This window comes from Balaenoptera acutorostrata, chromosome 16 (genome assembly GCF_949987535.1).
Source record: "Balaenoptera acutorostrata chromosome 16, mBalAcu1.1, whole genome shotgun sequence".
Lineage (NCBI taxonomy): Eukaryota > Metazoa > Chordata > Mammalia > Artiodactyla > Balaenopteridae > Balaenoptera > Balaenoptera acutorostrata.
In genome coordinates, this window is record NC_080079.1 from 16,027,206 (window position 1) to 16,042,812 (window position 15,607).

The 15,607-nt window shown below is 38.2% G+C and overlaps 1 protein-coding gene across 2 annotated transcripts in view; it reads left to right on the forward strand.

Annotated features, from left to right (window-relative positions):
- The window catches only part of ABLIM1 (actin binding LIM protein 1), a 324,990-nt gene that overhangs the window by 71,258 nt on the left and 238,125 nt on the right, over positions 1-15,607 (forward strand). The window lies entirely within an intron of this gene.

The window sequence follows — 15,607 nt, forward strand, 5'->3', positions numbered from 1 at the left end:
TTTTCTCTTTCTGACTTACTTCACTCTGTATGACAGACTCTAGGTCTATCCACCTCACTACAAATAACTCAGTTTCATTTCTTTTTATGGCTAATATTCCATTGTATATATGTGCCCCATCTTCTTCATTAAATGGATCCAATTATTTATGGTAAGAATGATGACTGCCTTGTACTAGACGTTTCAGGGTAAACCGGACCTGTTGGCTATTTGTCTTGGAAAATAACCCAATGAAATGTATTAACAAATAATTTGATCCACACCCCCATCCCACTACCTGCAGCCCTGCCCTTGCACTGCAGTCTTCTGCACATAAAACAACATATTTCATAAAATTTCAAACTTTTTATTATTTCTGGTGTTGAGGCTACCTGCATAAATTACAATATCTTAAGTAACCGTCTTTGGAAGATACAGTGGCTTCATGTCTGCTTTATCATGGCACTAAGTTTTAGAGAGATTACTTTTGTTTTTGTGCCTATCTTGGTGACCAGACTTTCTCACCAAGAGTCTGAGTAAATTTTTGTCGACTGAATGACTTCTTAAGTTTTTCTGTCAGTCTCCTGTGTTTGCTTATCCCAAACATTCTACAGTTCTCTTTTCCTTCATCCTTATTCATCAGGTTCAACCTCTGCAAAGAAAAAAAAAAAAAGTTTTTCAGAATATTTCCTCCAGTTTCAACGATTCAAGGTCTTTGCCTTACCCTCCTAATTCGTACCCTGCCCAGTGGTGACCCCTCCCCTCAGGGACCACGGGCACTGACATCTGACTTTGGGATACAAGATGATCTCCAGCAAGTACACTTGTTGGCTTCGTATCCTAATCTCAAGTCAATTTATTTGTCAATAAGTCACATTCATTTTATTTTATAATTTATGTGATAACTGCTTTAAAACATGGCTCAAACTAGTTGGTTCTAGTCAAGTCAGAATTCTGCCTGCTCTCTTGTTTTAGCATTTAAAAAATCCCTGTGTTCTTGCCTAGAAGTTTTAAGCATACGCACACCCTGTATCTGCGATGGTGTAAGTACATGTCTGCCTGGAGGTCATGGCATGAACCAGGTATTTCTCAGCTGATGTTGAGCTAATTCTGCACGTGTTTAGTTTAAGAACTAGACCTGACACTAATTAAAAAAAAAGGAGATATCAAACTTTTATTTCTTATTACCTCATTTGTTTGGGTACTCATATTGTTTAAAGTACTTCAGTGAGCGTGGAAATTTTGGGCACAATTATCCAGTCCTTTGAAAAAGTCTTAAAACTGGTATACATGAAAGGAATTATAAGGCAGCTTTTCCACTTCAGCTGATGAACTATTCATGAGTTTGAGAACCAGAATTCACTGAAATTGGACTTGACTCCTTATTAGGGTCAATGATCCACTAAATCATTACACTTGGAAACAATCTGTGGATTCTCTTTGTGGAAATAGCCTATAACAAAGTGTACTTTCACATTCCCAGACATGCCAGAAAAAAAGACATTGGACCCCACTCAGGAAGGGAGAGACTGATTTGCCCTGCCCATTAGGTTACTCTTTTTTCTCCTCAGAATGACCAAAGGCGGGCTTTGCCTGTGAATCACTTTATTGAAAATGGTATGAAAAATAAATGAGCTATAAGCACTTTAAGGGAAGCTTGAAACTGGGCATTAGAACATCTCTGCTAATATGTAATGCACATTCTAAATTCCAGTTTAGTAGCTGGCCAAAGCAGATTTACAGATAATCCCCATTTATGAAAATATTCTACTGGGAAGTATTATAAGGTACCTTTTTATAGTTTATGTGGTAACAATTTAAGCTCTTGTTACTCCAAGATACCTCAGGGATGTAATGTTATGTGAGAGTGTGTGTGGCAGAGAGAGACAGAGGGAGAGAGGGAGAAGGAGAGAGGGAAAGAGAGAGAGAGAGAGGAGAGAGAGGAGAGAGAGGGAGAGAGAGACAGAGACAGAGAGAGAGGAATTGTTCAAATCACTCAGTAGCTAGAAAAGCCAAACCACAGTGCCACTTTAAAGTGTTTTTATTCTTATTCATATATTGTTCAATGTATAGTCATGAAAGACCTTTGGTTAAAGATAAGAAACATTAAACAGATTGATGATAAAATACAAGTGAATCATTATTATCATTAACATTTTTTAAAATTCTGCAAACTCTTATTCTCAAGTTGATGTTCACCATATTCATAAGTTTCACTCATCTAAGTAAAATTCTTCTTTAAATCATTGGAAGAACTATGGTATTTCAAAAGCCAATGTTTTAGAAGGATAATATATTAATGATTATCTGCAATTTTTTTTTGATTATTAGCAGTAAAGATTTTCCTCACTTATGATATTTAGAGAGAAAAGATTGGAAATAGCAGGCTGAAATTTTTTTTTTAGCTTACCATTAAAAAAAGCAATAAAAGTAATAAAAATCAGTCAGCTGAATGTTTAAGCTTAAATATTAGAATTCTAAGCATCTATATGATAATGTTGCAATAATACAAAGTTAAAATTCAGTGTACATTTTTTCCTTGGCATGTGTTTAAAGATTTCTATAATAAAAGATAAGCAAAATAGTATAATGAACCTCACACATCCATCACCCAGTTTCAGTTAACAACACCCTGCCATCCTTGTTTGATGTAAACTTCCACTCCCTCTATTATTTTTTAAGTTATTTTTTAAAGGTATAATTGGCATACATTGATGTACAGATCTTAGCTATAAGATTTTTTTAAATGGATACATCCACATAACTTCTATCACAATATTGAACATTTCCACATCCCCAGATATTCCCTTGTGTCCCTTGTCAGTGCATTCTCTTACTCCACAGTTCTAAATAGATTTGCCTGTTCTAGAACTTCATATAAACGACATACTCTTTTTGCATAAGCATCTCTTGCTCAGCGTAAGGTCTGTGTGATTCATCCATGTCCTTGTATATAGAAGTAGTCATTCCTTTTTATTGCTGAGTGGTATTCCATTGTACAGCTATACCACAATTTGTTTATTCATACTATTGATGGGCATTTGACTTGTTTATAATTTTTTGCTAATATGAATAAATCTGCTATGAAAATACTCGAAAAAGTCTTTTTGTGGATTTATGTTTTCATTTCCTTTGAATAAACATCTAGATGTGGAATTGCTAGGCCAAGGGGAGGTGTACGCTTAACTTTATAAGAAAATGCCAAATCTTTTTTAAGTCGTTGTACCATGTTAAATTCTCACTAGCCACGTATGAGAGGTTTAGCTGTTTTACATCCTCATCAACATTTAGTATTGTCATTTGGTAGACAGGCATCTAAGTGTGATTTTAGTTTGCATTTCCCTGGTAACTAATTATTTAAGAACTTTTTCATGTGCTTAGTGGGTATTTGCATATCTTTCTTTGTGAAGTGTGTGTTCAAGTCTTTGTTTCCCCACTATTAAATTGTGTTGTTTATCTTCTTATTGAGTTGTAGGACTTCTTAAAAATATATTCTGAATACAAGTTCTTTGTCTACTTTATGTTTTGCAAGTTTTTTTTCCCAGCCTGAGATTTGCCTATTTATTTTCTTAATAGTCTCTTTTAATGAATAAAGTTTTAATTTCAATGAAGTTTAATGTATCAGTTTTTATGGTTTGTGTTTTTTGTATCCTATCTGTTCAAGAAATCTTTGCCTAATCCCAGGGAACAAAGGTAGTCTATGTATTCTTCTAAAAGCTTTATAGGTTTGGACTTCTAGGTTTACATCTGTCATCCATCTCAAAATAATTTTCGTATGTACTGTGAGGGAGGGGTTGAGGTTCATTTTTTTCCCACGTGGATATCCAGTTGTTCTGGTTGCTGAAAAGACTCCTTTCCTGGTTGAATTGCATTGGGACCTTTGTAGAAAATCTATTGATCATGAAAGTGTGGCTCTCTTTCTGGAATTTCTAATCCATTTATTGATCAACTTGTCTTTCACTATGCCAGTACCACACTGTCTTGATTACTGTAGCTTTATAGAAAGTCTTTTTAGTCATATAAGTCTTCCATCTTTGTTCTTTTTCAAGATGGTTTTGGTATTCCTAGGCTCTTATGTTCCCATGTCTATTTGAACATCAGTTTACCAGTTTCTATTTAAATACACCTGCTGAGAATATTATTGGGGTTACACTGAATCCATAAATTAATTTAAGGGAAATGAACATCTTAATATTGTATCTTAAAATCCATAGACAAGATATATATCTCCATTTATTTAAGTTTTCTTTCATTTATCTCAGCAATTATTTGCAGTGTTTTGTGTAGAGCAGCCTTTTTCAATGAGATTTCACAAGAGAATTAGCCCTACTGCGCTAATGCATTCTTCATATATAATGAATTAACTTACTGTGTATCCATCTAGAAATGCATTAGGGTATTACTTACATGTGGAATCTAAAAAAGGCAAATTCATAGAAACAGTGAGTAGAATAGTAGTTACCAGGGATGGGGGAAATAGGGAGAGGTTGGTAAAAAGGTATAAGTTCTCAGTTACAAGATGGATAGGTTCTGAGTATCTAATGTATAGCATGGTGAATATAGTTGGCAATACTGTATTGTGTAAGTGAAATTTGCTAAGAGAGTAAATCTTAAGCTCACTCCCTCTCTCTTTCTCTCCCTCTCCCTCTCTCTGTCTCTCTCTCTCTCACACACACACAAACACACACACTCACACAAAGGTAACTATGTGAGGTGATGGATGTATTCATTAACTTTAGGGTGGGGATCCTTTCACAATGTGCATGTATATCAAATCATCACGTTGTACACTTTAAACATCTTACAATTTTATTTGTCAATTATACCTCAGGAAAGGTGGAAAAAGAAAATAAATATATTAGCTTGGTAGAATCTTTGGTAGAATTAAGACTATAACTGGGCAACACCTTGCAATTCTGCAGTACAATATCACAAGCAGTGTATTGACATTGATTCAACCAAGACATAAAGCAGTTGCATCACCACAAGGATACCTTGTGTTGCCCTCTCATAGCAGATATAACTGTTTTAAAAGTTTATTTTTTACTTCTGGTAGGTACTACTATAAATTCTAAATAATATGTTTGTACTTGCATTTCTTTCAAAAATTGCTCTTAAACTAGGAACTTTAATACTCACTTCCAGAGTTTTATTAGTTTTAAATCTACTGTTGGTTGTCTTTATAACTCAAAATAATATACTGCTATATTTTATCTGATTTTAGATAATACCTCCTGAGTCCCTATAATGTGAAAGGAGGAAGTTACCACTCCTTCACCTCACTTTTCTTCTCCTACCCACGTTTTCTGCCTTCTTACTGTTCTCCTCTATACCCTACTTTTACATTGTCAAGGTTTACAATATTGTACATCTTCTAACTTTCAGGCTTTCTTGTTTATTATAGGTTGATTTTGAGATCTGAAAACCAATAGAATGCATTTATAACATTAAAGTTATATAAATGTTCTTGACTGCAAAGTAGGTATGTGATTGGACCTGTAGAGAAAAGGAATTATTTTGAGCATTGATGCTGTTTTGCTCTAAGAGAATGTTCAAGCATTATCAAAGCATCATCACCAAAGGGCCCTTTTCCAAAATCCTTATTTTTTTTTGCTTAAAATTATGTTACTTTATGTTACTTTTTAGTTTGCATCATAGTTGCACCATGATTTTCTTATACAGATTTTTAGTTTACACAAAGCTTTTAATCCCAATTCTTTTTTTTTTTTTTTTTTTGCTAAGCAAAATGAATATATTAATGGCATCACTAAGATCTTCTGTCCTCTTAATCATACTAACTTGCTGAATGAACTCTCTTTCTTGAAGATGCGTTCTTGGAACCCTCTGACCATGTTCTAACCATATTTCTAGATCTGTTGCATAGCTGTCACTGTGGGACAAACGCCACCACTGTTTTATTCTTAAACTAATTCTACCTTTTCTTGGAATCTATAGTTTTATGTTTGAGGATTAATTTTTCCTTCTGTTTGAGTCAAACTTTTTTCAGTAAGGATGCATGGGAGGTCAATGGAATCCTTGCAAGTCTGAAAATGTCTTATTTTGCCCACATGCTTGATTGACCTGGTATAGATATCCAGATTCAATGGTATGTTTTCCCTAAAACTTGAAAGGCTTTGTTCTACTGTTTTCTGAAATTCAGAATGTCTGCCAAGTCTGATGGCAGCTTGATTCCTTTTCCTTTCTTGGTAACCTGATTGGGTCTCTGATAGCTTTAAAGATCTTCTCTATATCTTCAGAGGTCTGAAATTCCACCAGGATATGTCTTGCTGGTTGTTTTTGTTTGTTTGTTTGTTTTCTTCATCCTATTCAGCACCTGGTTTGCCCTTTCAATATGAAGACCTGTGTCTTTCATTGGGTCTGGGGAATTTTCTCTTATTATTTTCTCCCCTCTTCTCTGTATTCTCTTTCTGAGATTCCTATCAAATGGGTGCTGGGTGTCCTCCATCTCTCTTAATTCTTCTTTCATATTTTCCATCTCTTTTTTATTTTGTTCTATGTTCTTGGCAATCTCCTTGACATTTTCTTCTAGCTTACCTATTGAATTTCTTTTTATTTTCACAATCATTTTTAATTTCCCCAAACTCTCTTTGTCTCTGCTTGCTCCTTTAATCTTTTCCCATTTTTATTTCATGGATACAGTGTGTTCTCAAATACCTTAAGGATGTGAATTGAATTTGAATTTTTATTTAGGTCCTCTTCTGTTGTATGAATTATTTGTATTCTCTAGAATCATGTGGTTATATTTTCATCTTGATCCCATTTTGTGTTGTTTGTTTTCCTCAAATGTCTAGTGATTCTTACTTGTTTCTTCACATGTATTAATAAATTAATAGGGAAATTAATAAGGAAATTTCTAGTGGGGGAATTAATTTTTCCTTCTGTTTCCTTGCTGGTGTAATTTTCCTCTATAGCTGCAGTGTTCTGCATTGTCTCTGTACAAGAGACCTCTAAAATATAATCTTCAATACATTTAGTAATATACTGATCTAAAATAAGTTTTACTTTAAAGTCTGTATCATATACCAAATGAAATGGCAAAATAACCTTTTAAAACCCCAAGGAAGCTTATGGAATTTTATATCAATATGGAAAGGTTTGGAGATCTAAGTTTAAAAATTAATGATGTAAAGAATTAGCTGAATTGCTAAAACTGAAAATTAGGGCAGTCTAAATTACTGAACTTTATTAGACTAAATGATGTGTGCGTTTTCATTTTAATAGCAAATCTCACTCTCACTTTAGTCTTGTTCTGTTCCTATGGTATCATGGTGTAGATGCCCAGGAACCTAACGTCTAATTCATTGTTAGAAGCCGTTTGCACACATCCTGTGTGAAGCCGGCACCTCCTGACATGTTCGCTCTGTGCTGGTTTTCCTCCCTCCTACTTGCTGACATTTGCTGGCGCTGCCTGGGGAGCTGAGTGGGCTGGCCCGGGGCTGGCTCTCCTGCCACACAGGACAGCTGTCTGCGAAGCCCAGCGCCAGCTCCCAGGACTGAGCACATCACCACTCAGGAGCATGTGCCTCAGGGCACGAGAGGCCTTCCAGGCTGCCAGATTCCAGTTCTTTCCAGTTTGTACTTTTTAGAAGTAGTTGTTTGTGTCTCTGACTGAGACTGTTTTAGAAGTGCCATTTAAATTTTGTTAAAAACCCACTGTAGGGGCTTCCCTGGCGGCGCAGTGGTTGGGAGTCCGCCTGCCAATGCAGGGGACGCGGGTTCGAGCCCTGGTCTGGGAGGATCCCACATGCCACGGAGCAACTGGGCCCGTGAGTCACAATTGCTGAGCCTGCGCGTCTGGAGCTTGTGCTCCGCAGCGGGAGAGGCCGCGATGGTGAGAGGCCCGCGCACCGCGATGAAGAGTGGCCCCCGCTTGCTGCAGCTAGAGAAAGCCCTCGCACAGAAACGAAGACCCAACACAGCCATAAATAAATAAATAAATAAATAAATAAACCCAAAGTTAAAAAAAAAAAAAAGAAGGTGGATACAAAAAATATATAACAGCTAATCTTAAGAACACCCTTAATTTAAAAAAAAAAAAAAAAACCCACTGTAGAGTGACCTCACCTGCACTCGTGATGAATAGGGGCAGGGAAGAAGCTAGGCCCTGTACACAGAAAAGTTCTGATCTGGAAATCCCTCCTCTTCCTTCTCCCTCCAGAGTGCTCTGAGTCATGGGTCTGAGAGATTCAGGTTATTGCAAATTCTTGTTCTTACTGAACCCACGCTGGATGAGAAGGCCTCAGCATAGCCCTAGGACTTAGTGACAATGGAGGAAAAGAGCCATTCAGCATCCGCTGTGAGTTGAGTTGTGTCCTCCCAAAATTCCTCCGTTGAAGCCCTACCTCAGAATATAAGTGTATTTGGAGATAGGGCCTTGAAAGATGTCATTAAATTAAAATGAGGTCATTAAGGTGGGCCCTCATCTAATATGACTGGTATCCTTATAAGAAGAGGACATTTGGGCACAGAGGAAGAGAGAGAGAGACATGAGACATATGCACACACAGAAGGCTGACCCTGTGAGGGCACAGCAAGAAAGTGGCCATCTGCAAGCCAAGGTGAGAGGCCTCAGAAGCCAAACCTGCCAACACCTTGACCTTGGACTTCCAGCCTCTGGAACTGTGAGAAAATAAATTTCTGTTGTTGAAGCCACCCCAGTCTGTGGTATTTTGCAGTGACAGCCCTCACAAACTGATTCAGAAGTTTTAGTCAACAAATCCTGATTCTTTCCCTGCTGCCCGCAAGGACAGAGGAAGAAGGCATTCATTGGGGCCTGGGTAAGTAGTCTGATCACTTGATTCTAAACCTGTGTCTTTGATTGATGACATTGGTGCTATCAAGGAATGATTTTGACTAGCCTTGCTGAGTTCTAAACTCTTTGGATATCAAACTTGGATGGAGAGCTAGTGAGGGAAATCAGAAAGACTGTAATTAGGAGAATTTCACAGGTGTGCAAGCATACATGTGTAGGATGTTAGCTGAGATATGCTGATAAGGGCCAGTTGCCACAGGCGATGGCAATAAAAATCTGGAAGTTCTGGTTTGCCAAAGAGGCTGACACCCCAATAAGACCCTGACTTCAGAGATTAAAATTTGAAGTCCCTTGGTTTAGTTGTACAGAGCTTCATGAATGGAAACCTTTCTTTTCATTTGATTTGTTTTCCCCCCATCTCTTCAATGCCATTATATTATCATTGGTGTTTCTAGCAGCAGGATTATTCAATCTGAAAAACTCGAATCCTGCTGGACTTAGTCCTGACCTCAGTCTCAGGTTGTGGACTCTACATCATGCATTCACCCACTCTGTGTCTCAGTTTTCTTTACCTAAAAAGAGAGATAATTCCTGCTCCCTACTTCACAGAGATATGATTTTGATGTCGTAGGCATCAATTTTGAGAAAGAGAGTGGACTTCAGAAAGGCCTTTTTACCCATTCAACTTGGATGTGAGAAAGTGATGTAGCCTCTTTGAGCCTCAGTTCCCTCATCTATAAAATGGGCACAGTATTACCTCCTTGAAAGGGTATTGTGCGTATTCACTGAGAACATATGGAAAGCACCTTGCATTAATCCTTGCATATTTTAAGAGCTCAATAAATGTTAGCCATTGATGATGACTGTGATGATGACATTACTAACGAGGCGATTTCACTGCTCTTGATGCCCTCCTAACATATTGTTCTGTCCCATGAAAGGAGCATCTGCTTTAAGACTCAGGTTGGTTGAAACCATCTAACATGAGGGGTATAGGATTTAGGAGAATGTGTGGAGGTATAACTACAGAATGAGGTCTTATTCCTTTAACCTACAAGCGCTAAAACTTCAGGATATGCCATAAAGCAGCCTTTCTCTAACTTTAATATGCACATAAATTCCCTGGAGATATTGTTAAAAGGCAGGTTCTGATCCGGTAGGTGGGAGTGGGGTTGGGTGCTGAGATTCTGCATTTCTAACAAGTTCCCAGGCAATGGCAAAGCTACTGCTCCAGGTCAGCTTCGAGCAGCAAGGTGGTGGCGCTGTGACCCCAACCTGTTGGTCAACTCCACTTTTACCCATCAATTATTATTTTCTATTGCTTTACATTAAAATTCATAACAATTTCATTTTCATTTTTCATCTTAAATTGGCAGGGCTCTTCTTTCCCATCCTTAGCCTCTCTAACACTTCATTTTATTTTTTTAACAAAATAAGAATAACAACAATGACAATGACTAATATTTATATAGAGATTACTATGTACCAGGAGCTGTTTACTTAAATTCTTATGATACCCTGTAAGGTAGGTACTTTAATCATCCCCATCTTACAGATGATAAGACTGAGGCACATATAGGTAAAAGAACTTGCTTAGATACTCATCTAGTGCATGGCAACTAAGATTATTTTAGGAGTCTATTTAAAGGAGCCTGTTGTAAATCAGAGACCTTAGAGATAGCTGGAATAGTCCAGTTTAATTTATCAGTTTTTGTTGCTCACAGTTTGGTTTCATCACGTTTTACAAAACGTGGAGCCCACCTTCCTGGAGCCAGCGACAATGGTATTTATCCAGAATGCACTCCCAGACTAACTGCAGAGGCTAGGTATCCTGATGAGTACTAGAGTGACCCTGGGACTAGACCCCATGCAGTGAGCTCAGCTGTGGTTTGCTAAGTAACAAGACTTTAAGAATGAAGATCACAGCAAGCAGGACAGATCCAGCTTCCATCCTAATTTGAATGTAAATTCAACTTTATCAAGCAAATATTATTTTCTATTGGTTTACATTCAACCTCAGAAAGTTTTTTTTTTCATCTTAAATTGGCAGGGCTCTTGCTACTTCCTGTCCCTGGCCTCTCAATCTAGTACTTTAAAAATGTTGAGAATAAGAATAAGAATAAAAATAAGAATAGGAATAAGACCACCGCTGTACCTGCAAGCCTGCCTTGTAGGGTTGTGGGCAGTTCCAGGAAGAGCTGTAGTAGACAGAGCACGTTACTGGATGAGGACGGGGACCTTTCTGTTAGGAGCTGTGTCCTCTGCAACTTGGGGAAAGTGCTTACACTGGAGCACATTGCTCAGATCCCATGGTTGGCCATAACCCTGCCTTGGCCACTCACTTATTCTGGGACCTGGGACCAGTCACTGACTCTCATGGTCTTCATTTTCCTCCTTCCTAAAGTGAAAGGATTGGACAGGATGGGAATTTTTCAAAGTGTGTGTTTGTTTTTAGCTACGGAACCCTGTCTTCAAATAAAGGCTCATCTGGAAGCCCAGAAAATAAGATAGATGAGCTGAAATTTCTCTGGTAGAAGTTGGGGTGGAGCCAGAGCCAGCCCTTCTCATCCCTCTCCAGTCCACGAGAAGCCTCATTATTCTGTGTATGAGCTTGAAAACAACTGGACTAGGTGATCCAAAGGCTCCCCCTAGCTTCTGTACGGTCTGTCTGTGCCTGTGTGCTCAGAGGAGCAGAGGCTGGAGTATCAGAAGGCTACCGTTGGGGAGAAGTATTTGACTGCTAAAGACAATTTTGTCCTTGACCCCAATGGTTGGTTATTAGGAACCCTAAAAAGGTTTAGCAAGGCATCCTCAGTGTTGACTTGTTTTGAAAGATTTAAATGCATGTTGGGTTTTTTTTTTCTCCTCTATCATTAAACATACCTTAAACTAGACTTATCCTCTTGAATTTGGGACAGAGTAGAAAGATTTTTGTTTTGTTTTTTAAATTTTTGACTAGGTTTATAAAGGTGTGATGTATATAGTTACAAGCTAGCCCAACTCCCTTTGCTAAAGTAAACAAATGATCTTGGAAGAGATGAAAGTTGAAAGGGGGCAGAGATTAAACCATTAAGATTTTCAAAAGTCAGTAGGAAAGTCTTTGGAATAATTAGTTTGCATGACACCATAAATAAATTATTGCTTTCATTAAAGACTAGATATGAATGTTTTGCTGTCCGTAAATTGTTAACTAGGCAGGGTAATACAGGAAGTTAAATTAAATTTAAAGTTTCCCAAATTACACTGAGTTGAATCAGAGCCAGTGGTTTGAAGTAGCATTCTCATTCTCGTTAAAATGTGGCATATTTTCTCTTCCCACTAACTTTGAATAAAGCTTCCAAAGAGAATGCAGCTTCCAAACTGGTTGCTAGTGGTACACACTGAGTGAAAGATATAGGTGAGACAGAATGATGTAGTACCATTTCCAGGGGAAGTATGTGTTTTCTAGATGTTTTTTCTATTTTCCTACCCCCTAACAGCAAAAAAATTCCATATAAAATGTAGCCAACTGTGTATAGCACAGTCAATAAATATCCTCCTTCCTTCTCTAGGGGTGAAGCTACATGTGAAATATTTTGCAGTCGCTATGATCATATGTCACTTGTGAGCAAAATGGTAATTAATGTGGAAATTATAAAAATCCAGACTATAGTCAATCATGATTTAACTTAATGTTTGATCCTCACACAATGAGAGAAATGTAGAATCTCCTCATTCTGCAGTAATTTTTTTCGTTTTAAGACTTCATCATTGCAAATTTTCAAAGGCAAAGAAAGATTGGAATCCCCCAGTTCCTACAGTTTATTTGTGTCAAATGAGCATGAAAGAGAAATGGCCTGTTTTTTTTTGCAGGGAGTATAGAATACATTTTAATCCCCACTAGCCTAGCCCAGCAGGTTGGGTAGGAGTGAGGGTCAGGGCAGATGAAATAGATGAATGTGGGAGAGGAGGGAAATAGCAAATCCATGACTGTCCACTTCTTAGCTGTGGATGGGCGATGTAGAAGCCGTCTGATGGCAACCACTAAGTACGTTCTGCTTCGAATTGGTCCCTCTTTATTAGAAAATGTTCACACAAATAACAGCGTTGATATTGGTTAATTGCACGCAGAGCGACGTGAAGAAGGCTCGAGGGTGTTGCGGTTGAGCCATTTGATCGCATCTCACTCTAGCACAGTGATGAACATGTACAGACCTGAGTTCAAGTTCCTGCTCCCCTGACCACAAGCTCTGACTTTAAGAAAAATTACTTTCTCTCTAGGCTTAGTCTTCTCATCTGTTAAAGAAGGATTAATAATACCCTTCGTCCAAGTACTTACCTTCTAAGGTTGTTATGAGGAAAAATTGAGAGATGCAGGTGAGAAATGCTTATCTTAGTTCCTGGGACAGAATAACTGCTTGAAAAATATTAGCCCCATTTTGGGGTGCTGGCAACAAATATTAGGGGGCAGCATCAAGTAGTGATTAGGATAAGCATAAATTCAGGTGATGGATTCCAATGTACTAGCTATACTGTTTCCATCCAGCTAATTGTTTGACGTGGGGAGTCTAGTTTCTTGAGATTTCATCTCAAGTCCTTTTTGACAAATAGTGGCCAAAGAAAGAAGAAAGGAAAAGAAAGGGAGGGAAGGAAGGAGGGAGGGAAGGAAGGAAGGAAGGAAGGAAGGGAAAAAGAAGAGAAAGTAAAAGAAAAAGAGTTGATAGAAATGTTGGGTGGCACTGTTATCTCTAACCTTTTCTGATACAGATAGAGCAGGTATTATTAGACCATTTAACAGATTTAGAAGTCAGTTTGGGGATTGACCTAGGATCATTGGTGAGTTAGCAATAGGACCAGGTCAAGAAGTTGGATCTAGTAAGTGTCAGATGGCAACTCCAATCTGAACATGGAACACTGCTCTATACAGTGGGCATGAGGTTTGGGGAACAGTCTGCCATGATGGTGGTCCCCTCACTGCAGCCTTTGCAGAGACAGGCACTACCCATCAACTAGGTCTCTTTGTGAAGGAGATTCATTCAGGAGAATCTCATGAAAACAGTATGTGACTCAGAAAAATGATTCTTTTGACGTCAACAGAAAGAACTCCTCCCTTCTCCCATGGAGTCTTTAGTATTTAGACCTTTTGCAAAAAGCATTAGCAGCCTTCGATATACTCTTACTTTTTGTACTGCTAAATTCATATTTTGGATCACCCCGCCATTATCTCAGGCATGGAGATGGCTTTGGCATCTTCTCTGATTTGATGATTTGCCTTGAGCTGTTTATTCTGGAGAGAGTTTTAGCATCCTGGGCATGGGTCTCTGACTCAGACCACTTGTGTCCAAGTCCCCAAGTGCCAGCTGTATCTCTTGTTAGTGGAGTGGCCTTGGGCAATTTCTTCAACTTTCTCTCTGTTCAGTTGCCTCATCTTTCTGATGGAGATGATAATGGTACCTTCCTCAGAGGGTTATAAGAAATCAATGAGAGAATCTTTGTTCAAAACCTGCAGAGAGTGAGCCCTCAGTAAATGTGAGCTATGAATAATAATAAGGCTATCCTATTTGCAGTTTATGAAGCTGAGATACACAGTGACCGTACGTTGATATTATCTTAGTAAAGGTGCTGATGTTATCTTAGTAAAGTCCATAAAATTTCATTTCCAATCACAAAAATAATGACATGGGATCCACGTGGAAGTCATTAGCAGAAACTGGGTCTAGTAGCACAGAGATCGTTGTGTGCCCTAAAGACCATATCTAGATGAAGCCACCGTCAGAGTGCTTTGTGTTTAAGTGGGTGGTGAACTACTAGTTCTTTTAGTTCCTGAAACTGATCTTTCCCATGGAGTCACATAGCTGAGCTTGGATTGAGGCCAGTCATCGGGGCTTATAATTGAATATCATCAGAACACAAGTTCAAGGGAAATGACAAATCAGTACTTAACTTTTTTTTTTTCCTGTGCCTTTCTAGTTAGGGTCTAGAGGGGTCTTCTTTCTTACTGAATATGACCTTTTAAGAAATTTAGTTTCCATCTTTCCCAATAGAATCGTTTTTCTTATGGGATTAAATTTGCTTCAAGTTTCTGTCTCTTCTGCTTAGTTTAAAAGATGAGACCAGGGCCCTGTGCATGTTTTGTGATTGATATCCGCTATTTTTCACTCTTAGCTCTGTCATAAATTATATTATGGTAGGCTTCATCTCCTAAGCCCAGTCTCTTAATACAATCTGCTGTAAGATGTGCTGTTTGCCTGGGAACACGCAGCATCTGTGTTTCCAGGTTAACATCGCGGGGGACCAGACGGGACTTGCAAACAGAGCCAGGCGCTGAGGCCTATGGTAGCCATCTAAATAGCAGGACTGAATGTTGCTGGTCAGAATTTTCCTCCTTATACATTCTGTGTGGCCTTGGCAAGTTCCTAAATTCCTCTGGCTCTAAGATTTCTCTTTGACACTGTGAAGTAAATTATCTCTAAATTCTCTTCTTGCCCTCTGCTTCCTTAGAGCAGTATTTCCAAATTCTGTTTTGGGGTCAGTTAATATTTGTGCTGGGGTTGGGCGTTCTCTGGTCCAATAAATTTAGGAAATGCATCTTACCTTATTTTTGTCTTAAAGAGTTACAAGGCACACATGTCTCTGAGAAGTCCATGATTAATAAACCTGTTTAACAATGTTGAATGAAGCATTTCTCAAATATAGGTGAATATGCAATTTAAGGCATGTTTTATTTATTAATTTTACTGACTGACAATCACTTTCCTGGGAAGACTTATGAGGAGCATCATTTGGGAAAGATTTCTGCTCCAGCTTCCTCAGGTGACTGAGTTATGTAAGGTAAAGAACACATAGCAGTACCTCTGATTTTAGAATGACATTGTA